Source organism: Capsicum annuum, unplaced genomic scaffold (assembly GCF_002878395.1).
Source record: "Capsicum annuum cultivar UCD-10X-F1 unplaced genomic scaffold, UCD10Xv1.1 ctg3585, whole genome shotgun sequence".
NCBI classification, from domain to species: Eukaryota; Viridiplantae; Streptophyta; class Magnoliopsida; order Solanales; family Solanaceae; genus Capsicum; species Capsicum annuum.
The window spans coordinates 96,967-121,362 of NW_025842793.1; the positions used below are offsets into that span (position 1 = coordinate 96,967).

The 24,396-nt window shown below is 34.4% G+C and overlaps 1 pseudogene; it reads right to left on the reverse strand.

Moving 5' to 3' along the window:
* Positions 1 to 403: 403 nt before the first annotated feature.
* LOC107846157 lies at positions 404 to 1,670 on the reverse strand (annotated as a pseudogene).
* Positions 1,671 to 24,396: the final 22,726 nt, after the last annotated feature.

The window sequence follows — 24,396 nt, forward strand, 5'->3', positions numbered from 1 at the left end:
AGTTAAAAGTGGACAAGTAAAGATAAACCGAGGAAGTAGGAGTTTTATATGATATGCTTGTTTAATTGTTACGAGGGATCACGATCTATTTAGTCGACTTTTTTTTAAAGTCCTCCGTAAGACTTCTCACTCTTTTTACTTCCCGTAGAGATACACAAAGAACTTTTATAGTAATACTATTACATACACTTAAGTTTTCCTATAGTGGAAACCTTAAAAGTGCTCTTTGTTCTTAGCAAAAGAATTCAGATCGAGCAACACTTTAAGCTAAACTTCATATTGACTTATTGTTATTCATGAGCAATAGTCAATTTCTAAAACATTCTCAAATATAAATAGATCAAAAAAAAAAAAAAAGGATATGAAGGTCACATATATTAACTTAGCAAGACGGCCTTAAAACTTATTCAAACAGAGAAGCAAACTCTAGGAGCTCTTTTTTACTCTGAAATATTAACATATTAGCTTCAGTCAAGTGATTAGTACATCTATCCCGTCTCCATTTGGGTCATCCAAGAATAGGAAATGATTCTTCATTGAATTTCTTACTCGGGTCACCCTTACGGGCCTACCCCATCCAAAATCGATCGTATATAACCCAAATTGCAATAGCTGGTGCAAGAATAAGCATCAAATATACCTTGCATCATTAGGTCTACACCCTGTTTAAGTCTTTCAAGTGCATGTGTGGCTATCTGATTTGTACTCTTATCTTTCAACTCGCCTCGAAGGTGTTGTTTAGCCTTTTGTAGTTCAGCAACGTAGTTGGGTAGTGTTATCTTATCTTTAGTCATTGTTATTGAACCAAAGAGACAAAAAGCATTTCCCATTGTGTTGGGTGGAATTGGTGGGCGTATACTCATTACATGGCTCAATAGAGTTGGTTTGAACACGCCCGATTTCTCCAATGACACAGCCACTCTACATTTATGTAGAAGTGTTCTGGCAACTTCAACGTGAGTTAGATTCTGCACTCCTGAATTTGTTGCAATGATATCCTTTAATCTTCGCAAACTAGAGGATGAGAAATTGTACATTCTTGACACATGTCGTTGTGGTTCAGGCACACCATTAGGTATAGCTGGAGCATCATCCATTGGTGGAAACAAAGAAGATGCATTAAACTGAGGAGATGGTTCGAAATCCACCTTTTGAGCTGTAGTAGTCCAATCATTAAGGAATCTAGAGAAACTATATCCATCAGCAATCTTGTGTGACATGCATGCGCTGACTGCTATTCCACCACAATCGAAATAGCTTAATTGAACCACTAGTGGACTTCGGTTCAAGGTACTACCCCAAGGCAAATCTTGTGGGAAGACTGCATCTACAACATCATTATAAGGGTTCTTGAGAATTTCGGACATTAGACAACTGATTCAGACATGTAAATACTCAACACCCATGTCATTGCAATCGACATAACTATTATTATCGTTAATTTGTCCCGCGAAGGGATAATAGGAGGATAATACTTTTGAAAGGGAATTTTCAAGAATGTCTAATATTTGGTTTATGTCACAATTTTTAGGTATAGAGTAGGAGGAGGCAATTGGGATATAGTGAGGAATATTTGTGTAATCCATCAAAGTGAGATTGAAATTTCTAAGTGAAGGAGTGGGAGAGGAAGGTTTAATTATCTTTCTAGACACAACTGTTGTTGCTGCCATTTTCAATTTAGCTCTCAAATATGAATATTTTGCACTTCCACATTCAAACTAATATAGGCTAGCAAAATACGACCCTTTGTTTGGATGGTGGTTTGCCATGATTTCATAATGTACGGTATTGTATGGTATTTTACTGTAAAGGATAGTACAACGGATGGACTGTATTGTTCATTGTTATTTAATAACAGTTTTATTGTTTGGTTTGACAGTATGGTACAGTATCGTAACTGGTAAGTTTACTAAATTGTCCTTAATTATTATAATTGTTAAATTTATCAACAATTGTTAATTAAAATAATTTGCTTCCTACTAGTTTATCATAAAAATTCATGTAAATTCTAACAAAGTCGATAAAAGAGTAGATTAAAATAAATATAACCGAATTCATTTTTTATAGTAACAAATTTCTTTTTTTTTTTTTGTGTTTCGAGACATGACACCAACAACAAGTACAAAGATTGAATACATTTTTTGTGTATGTTGTGGGTGTGTTTGGTATGGAATCCAAAAAAAATATTTTTTAGAAAAATAAATTGTTTCTTACTTATTTTCTTGAGTTCGTATGCAAGTAGAAAAATATTTTCTAAAAATATTTATATATTTAACACAAAATAATAAAAACGAGTATGATAAAAGGGCAGGTAAGCAAAAAATTTAATTTTTTTTGTAAAAAAAAAATTGAGGTTGGGGTATAGTGGAGTAGGGGGTTGGGATGGGATAAGAAAAAAAAGTTTTTAATTTTTTAAATTTTAATTTTTTTTTTGTGTGGGGGGTGGGGGGAGTTGGTAAGGATGGGGGTGGTGTAAGAAAATTTTCTTGAAGGTTTTAAAAAATATTTTAAAAAAAATGGTAGGGAAAGGAGGCTAGTAGGTGGTGGGGCGAGGCTGGGGGTGAAGGTGGGGTAAGAAAAATTTTTAAATTTTTTTTAAAAATGGGATTGGGTTTGGGAGGGGGTGGGATAAGCAAAAAATTTAAAATTTTCTAAAAGAATAAAAAATTAAAAAAAATTGGATAGGGGAGTTGGATGGGGGCGGGGCGGGGCAGGTGAGATGGAGGCCGGGGTAGGAGGTGGAGCTAAAATATAAAGTGAAGGATAAAATAGGATTATATAATAGTAAGTAAGGCCACAAGTGAAAAAAATATACTCAAATCATGGGATACCACCAAATCGGTGGTTACATAAAGTGAGGATTTTCATGATTACCAAATCATGAAATTAAATCATACAATAACATACATTTTCAGAAACAAATAAATCAAACATGGTTCTCTTACTAACTATACCACATTTATCATGGGAAATCACCATCCAAATAAAGTGTTAGTCTTTTTTTACTTGTCTTTAAATGGATGTCAATAATATTTGTTCAATTTAAAAAATAATGAATAATTTATTTATTTGTGCCTTTCTTACCTACATTAAATTCTTCCTCCAATCATTTTACTTGTAACTTGTTTTTAAAATATATCTCTATTTTTTTATTTATTTTTTATATATCAAAAAAATTATTATTTTTTTCATGTTCTACCCTAGCACTAATTACTTATTCTCCAAATTATTTTTTAATATCTAATATTAAATGTTAATTAATGGGGATAGCAAGACAAAAATAGTCATGTTGATTATTATTCTCTTAATAGACGTACCAACTCGAATGTAATAAGTAAAAGTGAACGAGTGAAGAACTATTCATTATGCAAAACTTTTTTCAAATAATAAATTTATTAATTCAAAGAGTAATATAGTAAAATTACTCATATTATTTATTATTTATTAAGTTATGTGTCAAGTCAAATGTGGACAAGTATTATTGCTCGTAGACACCAAATTTTGGGGATTCAATGTTATTTCTTTCAGATTTCCGCCTTATTTATATTTTTGAGTCGGCTTGGCTTTGTTTTAGTAGACTCATCTATTTATTATTGTTAATTGATGTGAATTTCTTTCCTTTTTGGTTGGTTGACTTACTACTTAAGATTGGGCCACGATAAGTGTTATTATGACCCCGTTTTTGGATTCTAACAAAATTAGGGATGGCAATGGGACAGTGCAGGTGCGGGGTGATGCGAGTTTTAAGCTATGCGGGGCAGGGCGGGTTACAGTAAGTTTTTTTTTTTTTTAAAATGGTGCGGTGCGGGTTGCGGGTATATGCAGATTTAAATTTGAAAAAGCTAAAAATTAGTATCATTCTTGTGAATATACCTAAAATTATATGTATTCTTCACTTAAAATTTTATGATTCTTAAAATGACATGTATAACACTACAAATAAATAATTCTATAGCTTTTTTAATATCTCTATTCATTTTTAAAAAATATGATATTTGATCATTACTTGTACACGTGATACTTTTTGATAATTTCTTAATGAAAAAAGTGATATAATAGAAATTAGTTGTTATTATATCCTAGTTGTAGATTTGACAATATTATGATTTTCAATGGATTTATGAATTTTTCAAAAAGAAAAAATAAAAATATGAGGCGGTGCGGTGAAGGTATGCGCGGGTATGAGTGTGGGACGGGTTTATGTTGGTTTAAAGGTGATGTGGTGCGGTACAGTGCGGTTTTAAAATTTGCGGGTTTAGAAAAAACCCACACCGCACCACACCATTATATTGCCACCCCTAAACAAAATGATAGTTCAATAGGATTTTTATATGATATATTTACTCATTTCGTTCAATAATACTTCTCTACTATTAACTTGACACACATGTTAAGAAATAATAAATAGTATAATAAATTTATTATATTATCCTCTTAATATAATAAATTTAATATTTTGAAAAATGAATTGAATAATGAATAATATTTAATAGAATGAATAAAATGAATAGAAGTAACTTGCCATTGATTTTCCATTAGACATAGATATAAAATATATTGTAGTAGTTTTATGAGGGATCCGGATCTGTTTAAGTTGACTTTTTTTTAATCTCTTCTTAAATGTGATACACCAAGAATCTTGAGAAAATTGAAGGAAATGTGTCTTTTAAGTCATGAATGAAGGATTGGTGACATTGACCAACTTAAAGGGTCAAACATCATTAAGAAACTTGATTAAGTTAATTGTGGACTTGATTAATATTTTTAAAACTTTCTAATCATTTCAAAAATACAAATCAACCCAACCCACACCCCTCTTCAATCCAAATCAACCAGTCTTTCTCCTCTCTCTCGACAACTTCTCTCAACTCTCTCCCAACCAACAGTTCTACAAATTTCTCCTTTCAATCCTCGATGACTTCAACATCCGACGATAAATAGTTGGGCTTCGAGTTTCTTTTCGACTTCAACCTTCAATCGATGTGACAGCCTTGCTCTCCGTCCACAACAGCTTTGAATTCTTCAACCTTCAATTGACGTGACAGCCTTTCTCTCCGGCCACAACAACTTTGAATTCATCATCGTTCCTTTTCTTCTTTCACAGGTAAAAATTTAGGGACTTTTTAGTTTTAAATAAAACGAGAAACTAGAGCCAACTTCTCTTATAGTAGTAGTTAACAATTTTAATATTTATTACTTTAATTTAAAATATGGTCTGAACAAAACCCTAATTTCTGGTATTTCGTCTCTTCTCTTTTTGAAGTGAATTATGATTTTTTGTTGTTTGTTGCATTTTTTTTATGTTTGATTTTTTTTGTTTGTGTTTATAAAAATAAAACAACGATTTGGGTTGATTTTTTCTGTTCTTGTTCTTTGTAAAAATGGTGATATTGTTGTTTTTCTATTGAACAAAATTGTGCTACTGTTTTTATTTTATCCGATAGATTATCCATCTGGTGCAACATATTCACCACCTGATGATTTGTCATACGATGCAACAGATCAACCATATGATGCACCAGAGAAACCATCAGATTATAATTCTGATGTAAAAAATTTAGCATATAATGCAGCAATTTAACTATCTGATGCAACCGATTAACCACATATTGCAACAGATTAAGCATCGGATTAAAAATATGATGCAACTGATTAACCAACTGATGCAACGGAAGAACCATCGAATTAATGGTCTGATGCAACAGATGAACCTCCTGTTGGATAAAATCCTATCAACTCTTCCAACAGGACATGTCCAAGACATAATTTTTCCAACTGATCATTCATCTGTCACGATAGACGACCCAATGTTAGAAGAAATCTAAATAATATTGAATGTTGAAAACTGTTCCAATAGATCACTCATGTGTTGCAACAGATGTGTGACATGTTGCACACACCATTCATTTTTCTCAATGGATGAATGATATGTTTTGTATTATCGCAACAGATTACTCAGCCTTTGCTGCGGGCTAGTTAACTGTTCCGACAGATCACTCATATATTGCAATAGATGTGTGACCTATTGCACAGACCATTCATTTTTCTCAATAGATCAGTGATATGTTTTGTATTATCACAACAGATTACTCAGCCATTGCTACATGTTATTTAACTGTTCCGACCAATCACCCATATGTTGCAACAGATGTGTGATCTACTGCACAGACCATTCATTTATCTCAACAGATGAGTGATATGTTTTGTATTATTGCAACAGATTACTCATCCATTGTAATAGGTTATTTAACTGTTCCAATAGATCACTCATATTGCAACAATGTGTGATCTGTTGCATAGACCATTCATTTGTCTTAAAAGATGAGTGATACATTTTTTATTGTTACAACAGATTGCTTATCCGCCTCAAAAAGTTTGTTATATGCTGCAACAGATATACTACCTGGTATAACAAATAAGTGATCTGTTGAAATTATTATTTTACTATTTTTCTTGTTATTTTACTGTTATCCTTTTTTAACGATGCATTAATCAACTATAATATTTTTTTTTTATGTTTCTATTAATTTTAGATAATATGGCTCCCAAAAGAACAGAAGCCGAATCAAGTCCAAGTAAAGAAACAGGTGAAGCAGCTAGGCTATATCCACCACTCTATGAGCTTGCTTTATAAGCATTATCTCAATCAGGAGCAAAATATGATGAACACGGAGAGGAGGAATATTTCAAAAGAGACGATCCAAATGCTAATAGCCCTTCCACAGAAGAGTTGGTCAAAACCTTCAACATTGATCGTTATCCTATGAGCATGCAGTGCGATGGTGTGACAGATTTAACGGGTGATTTTGTGGTTAAGTCAACCATGGGAAAATCTTTCAACGCCTTTAGAAAAATACTTCGAGAACAAAAATTGGATGCTTATTTCAGGGATAGCTACTTTGGGAAATATCTTGATTTGTTAGAGGATAACAATGCTCGTTTCCAAATAAAAATGGTATATGAACTTCTCAAGCGTAGGTTTATGTATGAAAACAAAGATAAAATGGATGAGGTGTGGATAAATTACTATGGCATGCCTATTTGTTTTGGTTGGAAGGAGTTTCCCATAGTTACTGGACTAAAGTTATCCTTCTTCTGTAGTTATACCTATTCTAACCCCCCAAAAAGCACCCCGCACACCCAAAAAAAGGCAAAGGCAAGTGGTGTGATCGTGATGACCTGGTGTCCATTGTTGGTCCAAGCTTCAAAAACAAAAATTTGATAAAAGCATTGAAAGGTAAAGAACTTTTAAAGAAGCACAAGCAATCATTGTGCTTGGTTTGGTTTGTACATAATATTCTTTGGGCTAGAGACGTTAACAACAACATAAGCGTTGGTTTAATAAATCTCTCCGAGGATCTTGAGGCGTTTAACAACTATCCTTGGGGTTATTAAATCTTCAAAATGACTGTCCAATATTTTTTTGACTCCGTTAGCGTCAAAGACAGTCAACTTATATGACTTTCCATGGGCTTTCATGGTAAATGTTTCGTTTCTTTCTTTTATTATGATATCATTCATTTTTTTTACTCAATAATGGTTTTGATTTATTGATGTTATTATATAGGATTGAGCATTTGAAGCCATTCCTCATTTGAGACAACAAGCGAACTATCAGGAAGAAGTTTCCTGTCCAAGAATCTTGAGATGGTTGTCGTCCAAAACTGATAAAAAATGTAAAATTTCTTGATCTCCTCAACCTCCCGAATGATGTAGTAAGTATAATTATAATTAAGTTTTTATTTTAATTAATGATTTTTTTGAATGATCTAATCATTATTCTAATATATGTGATTATTTATGTTAGATTGTGCATCTGTCTCTAGTTTCAACCAATCGAGAGTTGAAGATGCCGTTTTTTCTTACTTTACCGTCTATGAAAACTTTATCAAACCCTAAGGTCATCGATAGAATAAAAATGAAATTGTTTAGAGCAACAACCATTACAAGAAAAATAATTTTAGAGGGTGGGTTTGTTGTTGTTGATGGTCTTAGTAGTGATGGAGCTGTTGGTAGTGGTGGTGGTGCTGCTATTGGTACTAATGATTCTCCTCTTACAGTATTTAAAATAAATCATTATGAGTATGATCATACTAGTTATAAAGATTTTGCATCTCCCAGCGAATGTTATGCATGCAAATGTCAAGACTGTAGGGAAAAACATAATGTAGTGATTAATGCTATTAATGCATTAACTGCTTCTGTAAAGGAATTGACATCTAAGAGAGGTGTCATTCCATCAAAGAGAATTTTATTTCCATACACTCCATTAGAGATTAAGGCTAAGAGGAGAAGAAAAGTGATTTCCAAGGCATTATCAAGCATCCAAAAGAGAGAAATTGCAACTCCTCTGTCCGTGTGTTGTACTTAGCAATGTACAACGTCCAAAGAAGAGCAACATGAGCTGAACATGGTGAATATATATGTATTCCAACTAACAAACAGACACATTTCTATTTCAACGGATGACACATCTGCTGAAAATTATCAAACAGATATATACACCTGTTGACTTGTTGCACCAGATAAAGTACCTATTGCGACATATGTCTCATCTATTTTAGCAAATCAAATATCTCTTCGTACCACTTTATTTGTACCAACAGATGACCTATCTGCTACAATAGATGAGTCATATATTGCAATAGATGGTTCATCCATTGGAAATTATCATATAGGTATTCCTCATGTAGAAATTTGACCCAACAGTTGATTCATTGTTGCAACAAAAATATAATCTATTTGGGACAACTTAAAACAGGAGGAAGACCTGTTTGATTTGCTAGAACAGATAAGTTACCCTTTTCCATTTTGTTGTATCTCCGTGATTAGCATTGACCAATTCTGGCTTTTCAGGTGGATGTAGAAACTACTGTAAAACAACATTAACAATATGCTACTCTACTCTTTTTATGAAAATACGGAGAACAAAAAGCACAGAAACCGTGCGTAAGCAACAATAAAGATCCACGACGAGCAAAGCCAAATTTCATGGCACCGGATAAAGAACAACTTGTCCATATTGAGTAGATCTTTATAGCTTGAGTTGAGTCTATCAAAGTAATAACCTCACCCCTCCTTAGGAATCCTTGGCATCAATACTTAAATTGTTGATGTATTTGTTGAGATCTGTACCCATAATAATTTTTTTACATTTCATTTATTCATTGATTTTATTTCAGCTAATTTCTTAAGGCTTCGATTTATTTTATTTTGTCTATGAATTTTGTTTTTTTCTTAGATTTAAACTTATTAATTGAAATGAAATACTACATTCAAATATTGCAACTGATAATGTATCTGTTACAACAGACGGAATATCTATTGTATTATATCAAATAGATTTGACATATGTTGCAACAGGTAGGTAATCTATTAGAATTTATCAAACAGGTCTTCCCACTATTGCAACAGATAGACTTAGATAGAAACACGAAACACCGACATAATACAATAGATGACCAACCTATTACAACAGATAAACTATATGTCAGAACAGGTAGAATATCTGTTACAACGGATGGAGAATCTGTTGCATTATAATAATTTAACTTTTATTGGACATAAAAAAATTACCACTACATGTAAAAAAGTGAAAGTGAATTAAAATAAAAAAGACGGAACCCATCGACAGTGTTCAATTCAAATACCTAAAATAAAATAGGCATCAAGTAGACAGTGTTTATTTTAAACACGTAAAATAAAATAGGCACAAATGTGATAGGTTGGCACCTTTTGCTGACTTAGCGTCTGATTTTTCCCCCAACGGTCATTTTTCACCCCCAATATCTTATATATTCATCTTCTTCCTAAAATTTAACCCTAAATTTTCAAATCTTCTTCTTCATTGTCATCTTTTTTTATCTATCCAAATTCTTCAAATTATTTTCATTTAATCTTTCTTTTCTTCATCTTTTTTTATTTTTCTCCGACTAAGCTTGACAATGTCGAGCGCATCTTCCACTGTTTTTTGTGATAACGATTTTAGATATTGCAAGTGCGGTCATGATGCTCTATTGAAGACTTCTTGGACTCAACAAAATTCAGGTCGTAGGTTTTTTACTTGTAAGATTTCAAAGGTAATATTTTTTTATTTAATTAGTTGATTAATTATTGATTTGTAATTGTTTTGTAATTGTGTTCTTGTTTTTATAGAAATTGGGTGGATGCGATTACTTTGACTGGTATGAAGAGCGACATCCTTCACAAGCAAATCGTGTAATCTGGGATTTATTGAAGAAAGTCAAGGATTCTGAAGAGAAACAAAATCGAGCAACAAGATATTACATTGTTGTCGTTATTGCTACTGCTTTGGTGGTGTTGGGCACATGGATTTTCAAGCGTAATTGCTGAAATTTTCATGGTGGTGTATTTTCTACTGGTTTGGTATTATCGAGCACATAGATATTCAAGCGTGTAATTATTGCAAAATATCAAACATATTTAGGCATATGTTGTAAAATTTAGGTCATCTGTTGGAAATTATCAAACAGGTCTTCCCGCTATTGCAATAGATTTGACTTAGATTAGATAGAAATAACATAGGCATAATGCAACAGATGACCAACCTATTGCAATAGATAAACTATCTGACAGAACAAATAGAATATATTTTACAACAGATTGACAATGTATTGCATTATAAAAAACTCAACTTTCATTCATCAAAAAAAATTATTGCCACTACATGTACATGTAATTTAAAGTAAAGTAAAGTGTGACTTGAAATAGAAAATTATTATTTCACAGGATCTTTTATATATACAGGCTCCAAGCATCCAATTAGTACCCCATAAGCCCAGACCTCTTGCAGGTTTGCCACAGCGTTGTCACATAAAATGGTCGTTGGCTCGGCCACTTCTATGCCAGTTAACAAATATTCAATGTGTTCAAAAGTGTGCGATCCGCTCGCATAACCGGCATCATTTTTTGGAAGGGTCATGCCCTTGTTTCGACCTTCAAAATCCCATGATTTCTTCATCAACACTTCCTTTGGCAAATGATTCATCAATTCACTCTCTCTCAACAAGATGGGAAACAGCTCCATCAGTGGCTGCACAAGGAGAAAAAGATTGACATCATCGATGAGAGGTTTGTTGTAGTCATAAACTTTGATCTTTCCCTCCTAGAGTAGTATATCAACAGTTCGATAATGTATGTCATTCACGCTAATGACTGCAACAACCCTCTTTGCCTCGGTCCAGCTCTTGCCGTATGGATTTGGCCTCTCCTCTCTAATATATTTTATCATTTCTTCTTCATCCCAGTCCAACATAGAAACTAAGAAATCAAATCTCGTGCCACAGTCTAATGAGGCATTATTGAGTTGATCGCCCTTATCCTTAAGCTTCCTGCAGAAGTTGAGGACCATTATCCTATCGGCAGCGTCATAAGATTTCGGGTATGTTAATTGCCTTTTCCTCACGAGGCAGAGAATTTTGTCAACATATTGTGATATAAGAAGATAATTTTTAAATAGATTAGTAATTATAAAGATGGTCCATCTGTTGCATAGGGTTCGCTGAATCAATAATCCAACGCAATTTATGCACACAGATGGATAGTAAGTTGCAAAAGAACCACTACCAGTTGTAAAAGAATACCCAGCTATTGCAACAGATTTCACATCTGTTGCATTGCTTCTTCTTCACGGGGTAGATTGTAGACACCTAATTTTATCCCTCTTGAAAACCTAATTCATTCATTTTTACCTCGCATTATCATACACCCGCAACCATGTGATTATACCCCACAAAAATACAAAAAATAACAAAATTTCAATAAACCCCTAACAAATTAAAACCTTAATATTCCCTTATCCTAAAAAACTTTATCCCAACTACCTCACACCCATACCTACCTCTACCCCCACTTACCCTACCCCTACCCATTCTCATGTTTTCACCCCTTTTTTTCAATAAAAATAGACCATCATAGAGAATATATATACACAACTCACGATTAAGAGAGCACTGGTCTTCAACCTCATAGATTTCTCACCATTAACACACACACAGAAACTCACGTACACTCCATTAACACTATCACGGGAACCTCCCTTCACCATCAATACACGACGCACAAATATACCTCACTAAAAATAGACCTTTAAACACCATATTTGCATACTAAATTGCACACACACACACACACATTAAATTGAGAGAAAAATGGCATAAGAGAGGTAGAGAGAGAGATCTGTGAGAGAGAGATCTGTGAGAGAAGGGATACATACACAGAACGAAATAGGTAGAGCAACGACAATCTTCATCTTCTTCTTTTTTTCTTTTGTTGGAGGTCCCAGCGGTAGGGAAACACACACACACACTGTAATAGAGAGGATCGAGGGAATGAGAGAGATTTGCGAGAGGGAGAGATCCATAATTTAGAATCGAGGAAGGGATAGAGGTCGCATTTTTGGTTACTACTTTGGTAATTTTGTTAACATAAAAATATCAAAAGCATCCCAAAATTCACCAGAATTCACTTCTCGTTGTCGAAATCACTCGATTTGACTCGATCCTGTGAATTTGGTATACTGGTTTGGGTATTGGTCGTGATTTCAGTTTTGGACATCTTGATCTTCATAGTGTTTCTAGGAATTTAGGTTCGAAAGCTGGGGATTTGATTCGAGTTGAATTTTGTTTCTGTGGAAGTTCGAATTGAGGTTTTATGGGAGTGGTGTTATCTCTGATATAGTGAAATCGATATTTGAGGTCCAATTCTTTGACTCCCTTTTTTTTGTTTTGTTTTGATTTGATGCATTGATGTGTGATTGTGTATTGTTGGTTGTGCTTAGATGATCTTTGTTGATGTTCGATATTGTTTATTCATGAATAATTAATCATGGTATGAATTTGATGTTAGCATGGGTTTGGATAATTGTTTTGTGTAAAATTGACGTATAAAAGGGGATTTGGGAATAAGAATGGAATGAGAATTGAAACTTGATGAAAAGTGCCTTTTGGTTAGTTTGATTCATGGGTTGTTGTTTAACTTGAACTAACACCAATCGAACTTGATAGTATCATGATAGGTCGAGTGGGTAGGCAAATGCTAAGTCGGGTAGGCAAATTTTAGGAATGATGTTTTGTTGAATGTTTGAATGTGTGTGTGAACATTTCTTTCTACTTTATCGCATAAGATTTGATGGTGTATTCATTCGCCAGGGAATGCCCCGAGATTATATTGTACTTATTCACCGGGGAATGTCCCAAAGTATTTTGTACTCAGAGGATGTTCGTGACGAAGGCCCGAGGCATTGGGTAAAACATTGGAGAGTAGTTTAGGATTAGTGTAGGTTCACTTTTCAGTACTTTTTTTTATTTTTGGGTTGTAATAATTGGACTGGACACTATAATTTTGGATTTGTTTTGTTTGTTTGATTGATTGGTTTGTGTGTTTTTGTGTGTTTATATATTCATAATGTCAAATTAGCCGATATGCTTTATCAAGTGACCGTGGTTGAACCATGGGATCGAGGGGTGCCTAACACCTTCCCCTCGGTCAACAGAATTCCTTAGCCAGAATCTCTGTTAGCAAACTAGTTTTAAAGAGTCACATCGTTTTGAAAAGGATTTTCCAAAGGTGACTTCGCACACCAGATTTATGCTAAGTGGTGACTCTGAATATGATTGTGAAATGAATCCTTTTCGAAACAAATCTTTATTTTATCACTTAATAATAAAAACCCTTTCGAACATAAAAACATATCTTTTTGATTAAAAAAGGGGTGTGACATAGATTAGATTAGAATGCTAGGTAAGGAAAAGTAAACTTGTCTTTTCTTCATAAAACATACCTATATCTGTCATAGTCTGGAAGTCTTGGGGGAAAGGGAGGCCTGGGGGTAATCTGGTGCGCTTGGATTCGCATTCTTGGCCTGTTACAGATTCCTTTTCTCTTTAGCGCCAAGTTCCGCATATATTTCCACCTTTTTGAATGGCCCTTGAAATTTAACAGCTTTTTAAGAGGGAGGAGTTGCAATTATTTTTTATTTACGATAGGAGAGTACGTCGGTTATTGCTTTTTTCTTCCTCCTAACCAACACTGTAGGAGTGTATTTCTCCCTCAACTTCTTGGATGGTATGACACCCCTCTTGGATTTGAATTCCTCGATAGCTTTAGAGATAGTCTCTACTTTTTCAAAGAGTTTATCCTGGCTATCCTTGCACTCTTCGCATTCGCAATGAGAACACGAGGGTGAGAGGGGTGATAGGGACCTATGTAAGGGTGAAAAGGGGTGTTTTCAAACATATTTATTTTTTCTTGAGCATCAACATGCTCATCATCATGTGTGTAGCAACATCAGCATGCCTACCACCAATACCAACAACTCCACCAGAAGAAGCACCCGGATCTGCCTTAGTAGGTTGGTCATGAAGAGCCTCAACATTAGGCTAACCTTGCTTAACTGCTCTTGTTATGGCTATTGCTTCAGACAATTTCTTTCTTATTAACTCCACCGTTGGGTCTGCTATAATATCAACATGACCTAGAGTAATATAAGAAGTCATCAACGACTCCTCCTCAGTAGGCACGATCCATGGATGCACAACCTAGAAAAAAACAGATACATTTAAATCATATAATATAATAATTTTCACAGTTAGGTTAATATTTTAACAGTCAACTTATGCAATAGATTAACAATATATTGCATTAGATTACCCATCTATTGCATAGTTTGGAGTAGATGGTTAAAATCCATTTTAGTAAGGTTTAGGGAACCAGAGTAACACGTGGATAATCTGATGCAAAATATGAATCATCTGTCCCAACAGATTACCAATTTATTGCACCAGTTGCATAAGACGGGTAATCTTTTGGGTTACATGTTATACAATAGATGATCTGTATGTGTATTAATAATATGTTACATCAGATTGCACATCTGTTGCATAATTTGCAATAGATGGTTAATCTGTTAGGAGTCGGGTTCAGAAAATCAAAGCAACAAATGGGTAATCTGATGTAAGATATCAATCGTCTATCACAACAGATTATCCATCTTTTGCACCGGTTGGAATAGGACGGGTAATCTGTTGTAACAGATGTCCCATCTGGTGCATCAGATATAACATATGTTCAATATCTTTCATTGAGTAAAATTATTTTACTTGAAGAAGACGTATTGCATCATCCAAAGGGTTAAAGAGATCAACCTCTTTAATTTTGGTTTTGCTCTTTGCATCCAACCACCTAAACATCCTTGGATGAGAAACCTCATCCGGATAATCCATTACCTGCTTTCGGAGGGGAGGAATGACTTCACATGCCCAAGCCTAAAAAACGTAAATAGGAAGCAAGCAAAACAAAAAGTCATAATAACTAACTATATTCAATATAACTTTATGGATGAGTTAAAATAGTGATTAATTTTACCATGAAAGCCCAAGGAAAGCTGTAACACCCCGTATTTCAGGCTAGAACGTAAACCGTATTTCTACGCATAAAGGTTCCAAAAGCCATAAATCCGATGTAAATATAGCGTGTTAATCCATTATGTAGTGTGGGAATCTGGTTGAGCATGAATTGAGATCATAAAGGTCCCCTTAACACAAGGACGAGTTGGAAGCTTTCCTATCGTTCAGGTTTTAGTGAGCGTCGAAATTTGGGTCAACTTCAATCAATCATAACTTTTGGTGTATAACAAATTAGAGAACCTACTATATATCAAACAAAAGTTCTTTGAATCCTATTTCCAACTCCACCGATTTTGCCTTAATACGATATAGGGGTAAAATGTTATGCCTATTTTACAGTAAGGTATCAGGCTGCCTAAGGAGCGATAGCCGGGCCGATGATCCATTGGGCCCGTGATAGTTCGTTGCGGGGTCCATCTCTCCAAAAACAATGACTCAATAATTGGAAATTCAATAAAGGTTTTGGGTACGGTTCGTCGGGCCCGTGATGGTCCATCAGGCCATTCGTTGGCCATTTCGAAGCTCAAAAACGTGATTTTTGTAAAGGATAGTTTTGGTACTTTTCCTCTTTAGAAAACCTCCCTAATGGATTTAATTACACCCTAACACGTTATTAATCAATTCCCATCAGTTGCAACATCAAAAACTTCCTTCTTCACTCTCAAAATAAGATCAAATTAGGGTTTTTCCCCAAGAACAAGAAATCAAGAATCAACCTTTAAGTTCAAGTTTTTCAAGGAACAAATCAAGATTTGAGTCCTACTCTTTAAACCAAGTAATCTAAGGTACATGGATTTTTCCTAAACTACATGGGTTTGTTGAAAACACTTCAAATAAGATTTAAAGTTATTGAAATCATGAAATTTCAAAGGGGTTTTGGAATTATATTTACAATCTTGCATTATGAATCCTTTAATGGTATTATTGTTTTGGTCTTGAGGCCTTTTCCCCAAATTTATTTTATAACCATGTATAAGTATATATATATATATTAATGTGTTTTAAGAGTTTGAATGATGAATTGAGAGCATGAACTATTAGAAATCCCTTTTGTTTACTAGCATCTTGTTTTCGTAAGATTTGATTTATTAAAAATGTATTGTTGGGATCATAATATAAATGCCTTGATTTTGCTTATGACCTGATTATGGATTTGAATCGAAGAGAGGGTTTTTTACTTGGTGTTAAAGGTTAAAGATGTTTACTAAGAAGATTGGATATTTTGTCACAAATTTCATGACCACCACATGTTTGTTGCAATATTGAAAGGAGTAGTCTTTGCATAACTTAATAAATGTTTTGAAGTCTGAATCTTCTTGAATTATTTGAAGTATGATGGTCCAAACTTTATATTTTGAAATAAGAGACTGTAACATGATATTTTATGGCTCAGAAATATGACTTACAAGTCTTAGTATGACGATATCAAATTCAGATAATGCCATAGCAGATTTAGAACGGATTAAAGATATAGATTTTTGCTTAGAATTTTAAAATTTGATTTCAGAAAGATGCATGTTTAGAACATACTAAAAATGGGCTTAAGAGATGTTAGGTGGTTGCCCGAACAAGGCATGAGCCATACAACTCATTGTCTGAAATCATGTTTTTTCGATACAGGTATATTATTATTGTACGCTGGCGATGGCCCTAGGGCGTAGCAGATTCAGATACTCCAACTCTTGCGGCAAACTTGGGTTGGGGGCTTGGCCGCCGAGTTAAGGGAGAATCCCATATAGCCCGTGGAGTAGCAGATATGTAGGGTGTACCACCTAACTCAGAAATAATATAAAGCAAAGAATTGCATTGATAAGATTGTTTTATGATCATTTGAGATGGCCCATGTATTTTTAAACTATTTCATGCATAATGTTTAGTGACTTGCTCTCAACTATGATTATACGTATAAATTCATTATTTTGGATTGCTCTGCGTACCAGTACATCTGTATTGATCCCCCTATATTTCAGGGCCTGAGGCTCAGTCTAGAGGTCCTACTAAGTCGTAGAATTATTCTGACAGAAATGAAGTGTGCAGTTGGTGAGGCTTCTTTATTCTGGGAGGCCTATTTCTTTTCAGTCACTTGTTATTTATTTTTGTTTAGGTCCACAAGGGGGCTTGTCCCAGATTCAGACAGTTTGTTAATGTCATATGTAGTAGAGATTTCACAGACTGAAAAAGATGTTGTCTAGATGTTGATAAATTTATTTCCGTATTGTTAAATAGGACTCAAAATATGACCATGATTCTATTTATTATATTTCCGCATCTTTTCTTTATTATACGAGTATTGTGCATGATTACTAGATATAGAAGGGCGTTCGAATCTCTATGGTTCAGGATGCTCGTTACGGCCAGGGTCCTAGCTCAGGTCGTGACAAAAGCCATATAATGTGGTTGTCCCTAAGGATAGCTTTGTCAGTAAATATTGGACAGTCAAGTAGAAGTTGTCTTATCCCCAGGGATGATTGTTGAATTTATCAAAATCCTCAGCATGTGCTAACAAATCATCTTCTATGACCTTGTTGAAGTCTCTTGCCAATATAACCGAATAGGCAAACCAAACTAAGCACAAATGCTCCCTGTACTGCTTTGGTATGGTTTTATCCATGAGATCTGTCAATAAATCCAATGCTTTGTAGCCACGTCGAGCAATGTCAAACAACCCATCTATCTTTTTCTTGCATTTTATTGCCTTGGATCTTTTGTGGGGTATTACCTTGGCGATAGATGGTTCTTCTGGACGATGGCATCTGAAGCCCGTCACTATGGAAAACTCTAGTAAGCCAAAACAAACAGGCATGCCACAATAGTTGATCCAGATTTCACCCATCTTTTTGTTGCCCCCTCCTTCGGATCTTCAACATCCCCCACGTACTTGATCCTGTGCTTGAAAAGACCATATACCATCCTCATTGGGAAACGGGCAGGGGCGTCCTTATCCAACTTAAGAAAGCGTCCAAGGCAGGTCTTCTTAAAAAGTTTGTCGATGTTTTCATCCTTCATAATTTTCCTAAAATAAATAAATTTACTCCCCATTTGACATTTAAGTACAATTTCACCAGTTAGTTCTTCTTCTGCATTTTTGTCATTTATCAGCATCGCAAATTAAAACTTGTCAATACGAAAAGTTTTGACAGGATCATGCTGGGATGTCGATATTAATTCACGCCCCATTGGTGATTCATTATCATCATGTTGATGATCATCCTCCTTTTCTTTCTCTTTCTCACTCTCTAATTCTTCCTCTTTCTAACTTTTATTCTCTTTATCACCATCTACAGACCCTTGTCCACCCCCCTCAATGTTGTTTTCATATCTCTCCTTAGCTTCACTTTGTTTCCCTTACTGAGATTATTCAGGAAGCTCCTTCAAATCTCTCTGTACTGTAGCCTTTTTTAGGGTGGTTAGACATTGATCCACTTTCACTTTCTTTTCTTTTGGGAGACATGTTTTACCTATAAACAACAGAAAAACAAAAATTACATTACAATTGATGTATGCATAAATTTTAAAAAATACATTACAAACACCACCAATAACGACACACCAACAGCCACCACCATCACAAATATCACCAACCAATGCCACAAACATCATGAATACCGACGCTATCAACAGCCACCACAAACACCACAAACTAATGCCACCATAAAAACCACCAACCAATGCTAACAACAGCCATCACCAGTGCCATGACGACAACGATGACCACCACAACAAACACTATCCAACAATACCACGATAGTCAATGGAACACTACGATAGAAACTAGGGTTTTCTCGAGTTCTTCCTACAATTTTATCATCAAAACTCAAAATTGCAAATCCATTCTCAAAGATAATACAACTAAAAGTTTTCTTTTTCATCATTAACTTAAAAGACCTTAATTTTTAGAAAAAAATAACAAATATAGAAATCTTCTCGAACTCTGTTACCTATAAAGACAGAGAAAATGACTGATATAAGCAAGAATAAAGTTGAAAATAACACCTATGTGGTAGGAAATGAGAAGAAAATCAATCTGTTGTGAAGGGTAGAGCAATTTGTTGAGTAGTTATAGTTGTTGTCTGTACTGTATAATTGAGTGAGAAAGAGAAAAAAGTGAGAACTCGAGATTTGAAATAGTGAAACAATTTTATCGCAAATGGATAATTTGTATTGGTTAATTTGTATTTTGGAAAAGAATGACAAGTTTTGAAAATGTTAATGTGGTCTGAATTGATCTTAATTACTTTTTAAAATTATAAAAGATATGCATAATTTTTAACCCTCTCATCATGCAATTGACAAAAGACTCAATTAAAGTTGTAGTTGACCCTATGAACTCACCCACCCCTGGTCCTAGATTAATCAATTTAGCTATATGGACTCAATTGAAATTGTATAAAATAAATGTTTAACCTGTTGCATTAGATACTCATCTATTGCAAATTATCAAACAGATTAAGTAATTTGTTGCAACAGATTATCCATCTGTTGTAAATTATCAAATGGATTATCACATGTCGTACCAGATTACCCATCTATTGTAAATTATCAAATAGGAGCTGCCATCTATTGTAGTTGACCCTATGAGAACTCACCCCTAGTCCAAGATTAATCAATTAAGGTATTGGTCTAACATATGAGGTGGTAAGAATCGGTTCAACTCAGAGTGATCGATTGATGACTCTAGTAGGGAGAAATCCAATACCGTCTCATCATTCAATTGCCAAAAGACTCAATTAAAGTTGTAGTTGACCCTATGAGAACTCACCCCAGGTCTTAGATTAATCAATTAAGGTATTGGTCCAACATATGAGGTGGTAAGAATTGGTTCAGCTCAGAGTGATTGATCGACGAATCTGGTTGAGAGAAACGCAATATCGTCTCATTATTCAATTTCCAAAAGACTCAATTGAAGTTCTAGTTGACCCTATGAGAACACACCCCATATCCAAGATTAATCAATTAAGGTATTGGTCTAACATATGAAGTGGTAAGAATTGGTTAAGCTTAGAGTAATCGATCGATGACTCTAGTGGGGAGGAACGCAATACCGTCTCATCATTTAATTGCCAAAAGACTCAATTGAAGTTGTATTTAACCATATAGAACTCACCCCTGGTCCTAGATTAATCAATTAAGGTATTGGTCTAACATATGAGGTGGTAAGAATTGGTTAAACTTAGAGTAATCGATTGATGACTCTGGTCGGGAGGAATGCAATACCTTCTCATCATTCAATTGCCAAAAAACTCGTTGACCCTATGAGAACTCACCCCTGGTCGTAGATTAATCAACTTAAGGTATTGGTCTAACATATGAGGTAGTAAGAATTCGTTCAGCTCAGAGTGATCGATCGACAACTCTAGTTGGGAGAAACGCAATATCTTCTCATTATTCAATTGCCAAAAGACTCAATTGAAGTTGTAGTTGACCCTATGATAACTCACCCCTAGTCCTAGATTAATCAATTAGGGTATTGGTCTAACATATGAGGTGGTAAGAATCGGTTCAGCTCAGAGTGATCAATCGATGAATCTGGTCGAGAGAAACCCAATACTGTCTCATCATTCAATTTCCAAAAGACTTAATTTAAGTTGTAGTTGACCCTATGAGAACTCACCCCTGGTCCTAGATTAATCAATTAAGGTATTGGTCTAACATATGAGGTAGTAAGAATCGATTCAGCTCAGAGTGATTGATCGACGACTCTGGTCGGGAGGAATGCAACACTGTCTCATTATTCAATTGCCAAAAGACTCAATTGAATTTGCAGTTGACCCTATGATAACTCACCCCTGGTCCTAGATTAATCAATTAGGGGTCGTTTGGTAGAGTTTATAAGGACAATGCAAAACATAGTGTATTAGTAATGCTTGCATTAGTAATACTTGTATTATTTATGCTTGTATTAGTTGTGCGTATATTATTTATTATACATTGTTTGGTTTGATGTATATAAGAAATAATACATCTTATATAATTTCTATAAAAGAAATTTTTGTTTACAAAAATACCCTTCTTTGATTTTGTACACTTTTTTGCAACAAAGTTCTTTTGTTATTTCAAACATAATTAATATTGTTGAACTATTATATAGAGGTTTAGGATTAATTACAAGACCTTCGTCTTTGCACAAAAATGTTACGCCGATGGATGACATAGTCAAAACAAAAATAAAATACAAGACGTAAAATTAAGAAATAGTCTCAATTTTCTTAAAAATCTTTTTAAAAACTCTCGAAGAAAAGAAAATATATGTTATAGTTATTTATATCAACCATTCATTGTCGTAAATTCCAATAGTGGGGAAAGAAATAGTGAAATATTTTGAAAAGATTCACTAGTGCAAATTAAAATGGTGGGAAAACGAATGGTGAAATATTTTGAGAGGAAAATTGAGGGGTATTAAGGTCATTTAATAAGTTAATGCATGTGTTTAAAGTCTTTGTATTATTAATACATAGGAAATAGAGCATATTACTAATACACACTTCAATACACAATAGAGTGTATAACTAATGGTTGCATTAGTTATACATAGGCAAAAAGTCATACCAAACAAGGTACTAGCAATACACATTAACTAATGCATGCATTATATTTTACAATACACTCTACCAAATGCGCTTTGTGAGAGTCTTCATTGAGGCCACGCTCACTAGTTGCATTCTCTATCAAAGTGTCCAGCTCCAGTCTTGTTGACCATTCTTCTTTTTTTGCAACGATTGACGAATTTTTATATCTGGATACACTTCCACATTTGAAGCTCATCCATTTTTTCCGTTTCTCATATCAATTTCATTGGCCAGATTCGCTAGAATTTCCTTGCTTGCCCCCCTGTGTTTCCTCTTAAACAAGATCTGAGATGATATATGACCTTCTTCACACAGGTATTCTCCCAAGCACCTTCTGCTGTATAAGTCTCCTCCAGCAATCCATCCTTATAAATTTGGAATTGGAGAATTTCTATTGGTTCTATCGTTTTTTGCTGCAGTGCGAGGCTTCAGAGGCCTTTCAAGAAGTCCATTGTGCCATTAAAACTGGTCCAATTACTATTGGATATTTACACTGCCGCCAAAAACTTGAACACTTCCCTAATTTTGACACAAAAACATGAGCATAGATTGTTATTAAATTGTAACAGGGTATCGATACCACTGTCTTGGAACCCTTCGGCCTTATCAGTTCGCACCTATCAAACTAAACTGTACAATGCAGGATCTTATTTGGAGGATCAGTTTCTAATCGGTAAAAAACTACATTCACAAAATCATTGCACTTTATGTGTGTCTGTCGCGGTAGACTGATCAATAATATAGAACTCTCACGCATGAAAGTGGATTCATTGCACGCACCTTATTTTCCCTACCTCATCAAAGAAACTACAGTGTTGTTTATTCATCTGCATGCATATGATGACTATTAAAAAAGAGGTATGAAGAGTCATGACTTTTTTATCTTAACACATTCAAAATAGCTGATGAATCAAAATCTCCATTTGTTGTAATTGATGAATCAGCTGTTGGAAGAAATCAAAATATCTCCTCCAACATATGGTCTATCTATCACAACAGATATACATATATTGCAATAGATTATAAATCTGTTGCGGCAGACCAGACATTGTTTATTCATCTGTACGCATGTGATGACTACTAAAAAAGAGGTGGAGTCGTGACTTTTTATCTAACACATTCAAAATAGTTGATGAATCGAATTCTCCATTTGTTGCAACTGATGAATCGGCTGTTAGAAGAAATCAAAATGTCCGCAACATATGGTCCATCTGTCGTAACAGATAATCTATATGTTGCAACAGATGGTAAATCTGTTGCGGAAGATTGACGATTTGTTGCAACAACTCAATAAAAACGATTGTTATCAAGTCTTCTCAAAATCGTTTTGAAAAGGTGAGAAGTATTAATGTAAATAAAAAAGTTGTGACTTTTGACAGAAAACAAAATGTCACCAGTTTGAATGTAATTAATACAATGGAGCTTAAGAGACGTGTCTTTTGTCCTTACACATCTAGATTTAATCCTCTATAAATCGGTCCCTCCTTAATCTTCATTTTGCTAAACTTTATTTATTTCTTGCATTGTTTCTTTTCATGTGACATCTTCAACAACTTCTCTTCAAAGAGCATATTCCTTTATCGTTGAGGTAAATTTTTTTCCGGTGTAAATCTACCAGTTTATAGTATACGTTGTATTATATTTGGACTCCTTTCTTTACATTTGTCAATTCATGCGTGTTCTAGATATGGCTGATCCTATTTGGGACATTGCTATTTTGCGCGACACAGTGCAGAAACTTCAGAGGTAGGTTAATGACCTGCAGAGGGAGTTGGTCGCCATGAGAGCGACGATGTTCAAAGAGGTGCAGAGGTTGATGAGGACCCTGCTGTTACGAGTTGATTGGCCGACTGTCATTAATGATAATGATAATAATAATAATTAGAATGTATTTTTTTTTTAGCGTATTTAATTTAATTTTTCTATATCGGATTTATACCTAATGTATTTTATTTTTTGTTTAATGAAAAAATTATTTTTAGTTGACTTTGTCTTTTTAATTCTTATTCAATTTTTATTCTGTCTATTTCTTCTTCTAAACATTTTACATGTTAACATGTCGACAGTTGGAGGTAAAGAGGAATTTTGAATCTAGTATCATTAGCAATTTTGGCTTTTGAGTTCTTTCAACAGATGGACCATGTGTATTGGAACAGATTGGTCATCGGTTGGGTTTCTGTCAACAGATTATCCATCTGTTGCGACAGATTTATCATCTATTAGAGGAAAACATTCCGGTTTTATGGAACTGTGTTGTGTTCTTCCAGCTAATGTCCATCTGTTTTCACAGATGGGTAATCTGTTGAAAATACTTGTGTCTGCTGTATTGTTTAACAGTTCATGGTTTGCCTCTTTTTATTGATGCACAAATTATTAAAAAGATATTTTATATAAATAATGATAAC